This window comes from Benincasa hispida, chromosome 10 (assembly GCF_027475165.1).
Source record: "Benincasa hispida cultivar pf3 chromosome 10, pf3_genome.v1.1, whole genome shotgun sequence".
Lineage (NCBI taxonomy): Eukaryota > Viridiplantae > Streptophyta > Magnoliopsida > Cucurbitales > Cucurbitaceae > Benincasa > Benincasa hispida.
The window spans coordinates 3,448,037-3,456,538 of NC_143487.1; positions in this window are offsets into that span (position 1 = coordinate 3,448,037).

Here is an 8,502-nt window from a genome sequence, read left to right on the forward strand (position 1 = left end):
AAATAGTGTAAATAGTAAATAAATATATATATTTGACTTTCTATGTTTTATAGATTTGTACGAGGAATTCGTTCTTGCAACTTGAATTGGATGAAGTACGCGTGGAATAGGCTGAATATTTAGGTCGCTATATCTCATGGAATTCCTATAATTTTTGTGTGTTTGGCTACATGGGAATGTCCAAAAATTTTTTGTGTAAATGTTTTGTTCAGCCATTATAGGTTATATACCTCAATGAAATGTGTGGTGGAGGATAGAATTTTAGTCTTGTGATTTTTGGAATACAAAGCACATATAGATTGGTCTTACAATTTTAGAATTATCATATATTGGCGGTTGATAGAGTATATACTATTGTACAATTGGTCTTGTAAATTTTGGAATCGTTCATATACATGGAAGGTAATAGAAGAATGAAATTGTTATTTTAGTATTCTGAATTGTTACTTTGGATATATTGGGCTGATATACAGACCTGAAATATGTACTACTGTTTATTTTAGTTGATGAAATTGTCGTATTGGAACACATGTAATGCAGGAAATGAGAAATAAAAATTAAATTTGAATGTTTAATTTGAAAAAAAAAAAAAAAAAAACATAGATGACATTGAAAATGTGTCAAGAATTAGATTACTTGACCATTATTCCGTGTCAAGATAAAAATATATTTGACAAATAAAAAATGTCAAGAGTAATCACATATGATACGTAATAGGTGTCAAGAATTAATACACTTGACATATTATCAGTGTCAAGTGTATTATATTTCTTGACACGAAAATTGTGTCAAAAAATATTTCTCTTGACGTTTTTTCAGTATCAAGTTATCACATTATACTTGACAGTCGAATACTCGACACTTTTATTAGCGTCAAGTATACCCTCTACTTGACATTGGAAAAATGTCAAGTAATCAAATTTCTGTGGTAGTGAGGAAAAGTTGGAATTCTTGAGGTGATCAAAGATTCCAAGGTTGTATTGGTTCGTGAGAAGGTCAATGACCTTTATATTGTGAGAGGAGTAGAGATGATGACAAGTGCCTAAATAGTTTCAACAACAAGCTTAACAGAGGCTAACTTGTGGCACAAAAGACTATCTCATATTAGTGAAAAAGGGATGGAAACACTATCCAAGCGAGGAATTCTACCCAAAGGTATCAGTGAGCACCTTTCCTTTTGTGAACACTACATTCTAAGTAAAGCAACCAGACAAAGTTTCACAAAATTTCAGCACACCACCAAAGGAACATTGCATTATGTCCATTCTGACCTATGGGGAACATCTCCTACACCAAGCCTTAGTAGCTCAAGGTATTTTCTAACCTTTATAGATGAATTTTCTAGGAGGAGCTAGACATAATTTCTTAAAACTAAGGACCAAGTTTTTGGGAACTTTAAAGAATGAAAAGCCATGAGCAACGACAACATGTTCTGCAAACTGGTGTCAATAAAGATTGGTGGTTGGACGAGTACCAGAGGCAGCTTCAAATATGACGTGGCGCGGTAACTTCGAGGCATTGCACGACGAGGGCGAGGGGCTAAAGGTGTCGCAGGGCGAAGGCAAGGGGCTGGAGGGGTCGCACGGCGAGGGCAAACAGATGGATGCGCGACTGAGATGGCTGGGATGCACGTCTCAGATCTGTGACTCAACATTGACTTCAGCGACTAGGAGGAGGCAACGGCATGACGAGCGACATGAATGAGGGCGAACGGGGCAAAGGCTGGGTCGTTAGTGGACGGTGCGAAAAAGAAAGGCACGGGCAAGGGGTGTTGTTTTGCGTGAGAAGAAGAAGGGGAAGGGGGAAAAATAAAAGAAGAAAAATAAAAAAAGGAAATAAAATAAAATAAAATATATCTTATCTTATTTTATTCTCTTCCTTCCAACTTTTAAATCCCTTTTTCCCTTAAAATTTTTCAATTCAAAAGAATTTTAACTAACCCCTTTCCAAAATGAAATTAATTCTTGACATTAATTTCAAATGTAATTTGTGTGAAATAAAAAGTCCAAATTTTCCTTTTAGAAGTGCCAAATTCCACAATTTCCCTCTGATTACATGATTAAATTGAATCCCCCTTTCTTAGCAATTGTGGATTTCTAAAATTTCAAAAATATCCTCAAATATTAGAAAATACTGAAATTTCATTAAGAACAAAAATTCAAGGTGTTACAAATAAACTTTATCATGGCAACTGGAGAGAAGGTTTCTTCATAGTCTACCTTCTCCCTTTGGGTAAACCCTTTTGCCATAAGTTTAGCCTTGTATGTCTGTACCTTACCAGTTTGGTCTCGTTTTCTCTTGTAGATCTACTTGCAACCAATGGGTTTTACTCCTTCTAGTTGATCTACAAGATTCCGGATGAATTGAAGTACATTGAGTCCATTTCAAGGTCCATGGCTTTAATCCACTGGTCTTTATCCATATTTTTCATTGGTTGTTTGAAAGTAAGTGGATCCTCTAAGCCATCATCTGGAATGATGACTTGAGTTAGTGGATCCTCTAAGCCATCATCTGGAATGATGACTTGAGTTTTAGTTAAACCCATGTACTAGTCAGGCTGTTGCACAACCCTTCCTCTACGCCAAGGCACTCTCAACTCTTAAAAAGGATGTGAAGTACCAGTTTCATTAACAATTCTTGTTGATGGACCTGCTTGATCAACAACTCTTGTTGATGGACCTGCTCGATCAACAATTCTTGTTGATGCATTTGACGTTTCTGAAGGAAATCGGAAGCGAGATTTCCATGAGCATCGGAACAAGACTATTCCAAATTACAATCATGAATGAACAAATCATTTACAGTCGACTTGCATACAAACGGTTATACAATTACAATGCAGAAATAACAGCATAAAAGTCTCAAAAGCACAAAGGGAAAACTGTACAAACAAATGCAGAAGCGTCTCCACGCTCCATTGCGCGACTCTAATCAAATAATAACAACCACGAGCGCTAGATCTACAAACCCGCAACACAGCACGAACACCACACAAACACTTCGCGTTCGTCCTCAACGATCTGCTCGGTCACGATCTCCTTCGCAAAAATGAACGACCTCCACAACACCACGAACGACCTCTAGAAAACCTCGACAGTGTCGATTTGAGTCTGACACCAAAGCGACCTTGGTATTCTCGATGTCAAAATCCAGAGGGTGAGCTCTATTTGGACTTGGTATGAGGCAAACGAATGGAGGAAACACCGATTGCATACACGGTTGGGCAAGTGGGAGATGGCTGAGACCTATCATATAGATCGATGCCCAATCGTTTAGATAAAGTTATGTGATCGTCTAGCAAAAGTTATGCGATCGTTTAGTTTATCGTTTAGCTCGGTCTGTCACCTATATACACTACACGATCGTTTACCTTGGGCCAGTGATCATCTAGCAAAGCTATGTGATCGTTTAGTAAACACTACTAGATCGTTTAGCTCGCACCTGCACGATCATTTAGCTCGCCCAGCCGTCGTTTAGTAAATCTGTATTTACTTGATGATCACCGTGAATTTCTTTTTCGCAAGAGAAAACTCAAAAAAACTTTTCAAATTTTTGTAAAAAAACTTCTTTTCAAAATAGGAAAACCATTTTCCTTTTAAACTAACGGTTACCATGATCCAATAATCACCCACTAGTTTGGTTATTTAAAAGAAAAAGTATTAATTATCCAATAATTAATATTATTATAAATATAAATGATAACCAATTTATCATACTATATTTATAATCTATAGTTTTAATATTTCATCTCATGAAACATATAAACCATAGTTCTTTTTCTATTCCATGGTACTTAATGTAAATCTCATTCACATCAATCCTCCACTAGATGTATCTTATACATCATACCGATTATATCATATATAATCAAAATATCTCTTGTCAATTTGAACATTTCAAATCAACACCAAGAACTGATCCTTAACAAAATCCAAGCTACTAAGGGGACCTCATGGACTTGTAGCTCCGAAGCTCCAACGGTACATGAATAACTGACTAAACTCTTTAGTCACGGGATCCACCATCTGTTAACTATCTCCACTAAAGACCGACAGTTGAATTCTTCTTACTACAGATATATTATGTGTCCATCTTAACCAATTAGTAGTGCGACAACCCTTCACAGATCGCTCGTAAGTACAGCTGGGCCAATAACCATTATGCCCTTATAGTTACATCTGTCTTCTTAAGTACCATTGATTCCTCTAATGAACATAAGTTGAGTCTTCTCTTCCAAAGAGAAGCTGTGGCCACTATGTTCAAGCCCTGGAATCAGCCCTTAAGGGAGCAATCTCTCTATTTATCCCTACTTCGGGAAAGGAGTGAATTACCTCTTGTGGATTGAGTTCCCAGCTCTCCGATCAGACAAGTCTCCAAAAAGGTAGGCATGTTGAGTTGGCAATCTGGCCACTCTCACCCATACTAATCAAAGGATCGCCCTCAAAGGCAGGAGTTCCCAAAACACTCAGGATTGAAGTTGTGTCACCTATGGTCGTTTAAGTGAGATATAAATCTCTAGAATCAATGGCGTTATATACAAAGTCTAGTCATCTCGTGGTTCAGGTCTTATACAAACTCTCTGTATAAGACACCCCCGCTCCACACCTCCACATGAATGGTCAGGATCTACCATCTATAGTAGTTTACAACACTTGCAAACCTCTACAAAGCAGGCCGTATCCGTAGTGTCACAACGATCAGGTATCCCACCTTAATCCTTATACTACAGATCGATTTAGGTTATCACTTAAGGCATGATCCACTTGTATATCACATATACATGCTTAAGTTCATATAAGATAACCAAGGAGCTTTGTTTATTGGATATGAGTAAATGCCATAATTAAATAACACTTATTTTATTCATTGAACAATGTGCATCTTTACAAAACAACGAGACTCTGGAAGAATTAGGACACCAATTCCAACAGTTTCGTTGGTCATTTCATCTATTACTAGCCTACTACGAGGTTGATGATTTTGAATGTGGTATTCCTCCAGGAATGTTGTATTTTTCGATATAAATATCTCATCTTCTTGAAGATCATAAAAGAAACCACCTTTTGTCTCTTTAAGGTAACCTACAAATAGGCATACCTTTGAACAACGTTCCTACTTCTTAGGATTTTGCACCAACACACATGTTGGACATCCCCAGATCCTAAAGTGATCTAAACTACCTTTACATCCTCTTTATAGCTCGTAAGGTGTTTCAAAAACATTTTTCGAGAGAGCCATGTTCAAAATGTATAGTGTAGTCTGAACTACATAACCTCAAAAAGAACTTGGTAACTGAGCATAATTCATCATAGAATGAACCATGTCTAACAAGGTCCTATTTTTCCTTTTACACCATTTTGTTGAGGTGTGTCAGGTGTTGTGAGTTGCAACTGGATTCCATATTCTATCAATTAGTCCTGGAATTTTAAGTCCATATACTCATCCCCCCCCCTCCTCCCTCCCATCTAATCACAGCGTTTTAAGTCTGTTACCTAATTGGTTCTCAACCTAAGCCTTATATACCTTGAACTTTTCAAGTGTTTCGGACTTATGATACATTAGATAAATATGGTCATACCTTGAAAAATCATCAATGAAGCTAATGAAATATTCATAACCTCCTCTAGCTTTAACATTCATTGGACTAAAAAGGTCTGAATGCACTAGCTCCAAGAGTTCTTTGGCTCTAAGACCTTTTCCAAAAAAAGGTCTTTTAGTCATTTTACCCTAAAGACAAGATTCACATGGCAGTAATGAACTATCTTCTAACTGATTTAGATGATTGTTCTTAATCAATCTCTCAATGTTGTTGAGATTGATGTGACAAAGTCTCAAGTGCCAAAGATAGACATTTAGAGAAATTTTTCGTTTCTTAGTTTGAGTCTCAACTGTTTTAAACATTTTTATATTAAAAACTGTTTTTACCTCAGTCTGTTTTAACATGTACAAGTCATTTTCTAGTTTTGCATAACAAATTTTGACATCTTTCAAAGTAATGAACACTTCATTATTTTCAAAAGAAACTTTATAATTTTGTTCCAGTAAACATGAGACAAATACTAAATTCTTTTTCATAGAAGGAATGTAATAAATATTTTCAAGTAAAATGTATCTATCTCCTCTAAATAACTTCATATCCCCCACTGCTTTAACTGAAACAACCTCCCCGGTTCCTACCTTAAAGGTTGCTTCGCCTTCTATTAATTGTCTCCAGGAACTTGTTTCCTGAGAGAAAGTACAGATATGATTAGCGGCATCTGAATCTATTATCCAGGTTTTTTTATGGTTTTAAACCAAGCATGTTTCGATGACAAGTAAATTATATTTACTCTATCGTTCGATTTTTGTATTCTCATCTATGTGGTTCAAAACTTTAGATGAGTTGGGAGATAGAGGGCAATCCTCTGTTAAAACTTGCTTTGAATCATCTTTTGCTAGTAATTTGCATGTTGAAATGTTATTACCGTTAATTAATGCGGAAGCGGGTATTTTAGAAGAATTCGACATACTGAAAATTTTCAACAAATTCTTATTAGTAAATTGCAACTAAATCCAAAACTAGCAAAAAGTAATAATGTACCCATGAAAATTATTTATTTGCAACGATACTATAGTGAGTCAGAATCAATGCTACCGAAGGGTAGTCAAATACTCCTTCACTAAAGCAAGACATTCTTAACTAAATACTATTTTCAGATAACTCTTATTCTTGTATTCATTTAGTTACCATTTTCAGTCAGAAATGACTAACACTTAGTAATTTTGTAAGTGTAACTCTCCATTTTCGTACTTCAGAGGTTGGTCCCAACGATGCTACCGAACTAGAGAGTCAATGTTAGGAATGGACCTAACAAATCTTCTAAAGTTTGAGTTGTTTTGAATCCTATGTTACAACCCAGGGGACAGTCGTCATTAAACAACTAGCAAGAGTCGCCTAAAGCTAATCAGTAGGCACAACATAGGAATCTCACATTCCAAACCAACGGAAGAGACCGCGGGATATGTTGACACAAATCCTTCATCCACTTACTATGAACTACTTCCCCCATTCACCTTGATCATGACCCATATAAACATTTTCCGAATGGAGCAGTCGAAGTATAATCAACACAAAGCGTTGCATGGACCTCATAATGTGAACTTTGTTAGGACGTGAGAGTTGAAATCAATATATCACATATTTGATTTTACAATGAACAACTTCCCCTTATTCACCTTGATGTTGACTCATGCAAACACTTTTCGAATGGAGGTCACTCTCAGGGTGACACGAAATGTCGCATGAACCTCACAATGTGAATTCTTTAGAGACATGAAAACCAAAATCAAAACGCCCTGCGTTTGATTTTACTGTGAACAACTTCCCCCATTCACCTAGATCTTGATTCATGCAAATACTTTCTGGATAGAGCAGTCGGGGAATAATCGATACGAAGTGAAGCATGAATCTCGATGTGAATTCTTAGGAACTTGAGAGCTAAAAAAAACATATTGTATATGTTATTACTCTACCACTGAAGCGTTCTAACAACATATCATATACGTTATTAACTTCCCACATGAAGCGTTCTAATAACATGTCATATATGTTATTAAACTCCTACTTAAGTGTTCTACTATTTGTTTGGGTATATTTATACTCAGATTTATTTTGGCTAATTAAAAAACCCTAAGCCTATATGGTTTATCGAAGTATAACACTTATAAATGAATTTTAACCTATGATATCTAGGTGATAAATCATTTTATTACCTCATACAGCTCACATACACTTATAAAACCAGTTAACAATGCTTAATTATTCGGCCATAATCTCTAAGTAGGAGGTGTTCCATAGGCCGTCAACTTAAAAACCACCAGCCTTAGACTAGATTATATACCGGTTGAGTTTGTTATCAAGATTTATAAGATAACGACCTATTTTAACTAATAAAACAAGTGTTTAACTTATGTGAGCATGCAACTTATCTTTGTTATGGATTTTAATGTCTAATTTAGTTTTATAACAACTTATAAAAATAGACATGCTTTGCATCCATAACTTCAGCAAAGGCATTCAACATTTAATATAACACTTATATTAAACAAAAGAAACCCTAAACATGCATACTATATATTATAACTCTTTATAACATATGTCTAATGCATATAACATACTTCCTATGGTGGGATTTTAAATCTACATGGCATACAATATGTACATACATGTTTTAATTTAAAGATAACATATATCACATGCATAAATATTTAAATTACATTGATATGGTTCAACTTTGGCATCCTAAGCAAGCAATAATTACTAAATTATTATAAAATAGGTTCAAAACAGCTTCAAATTTGATCTGGACTACACGAACCGACTCGAACCAGACCCCAACTGCCTGAACCAGAACTCTAGAGCTTCAAAAGATGTTGAACCGGTCCAAGGATAGTTGAACCGGATAGGACTGGAATAAAACCGGTTGAATCAGATCTCTCTTGCGTAAATCGGCTCACTGATAT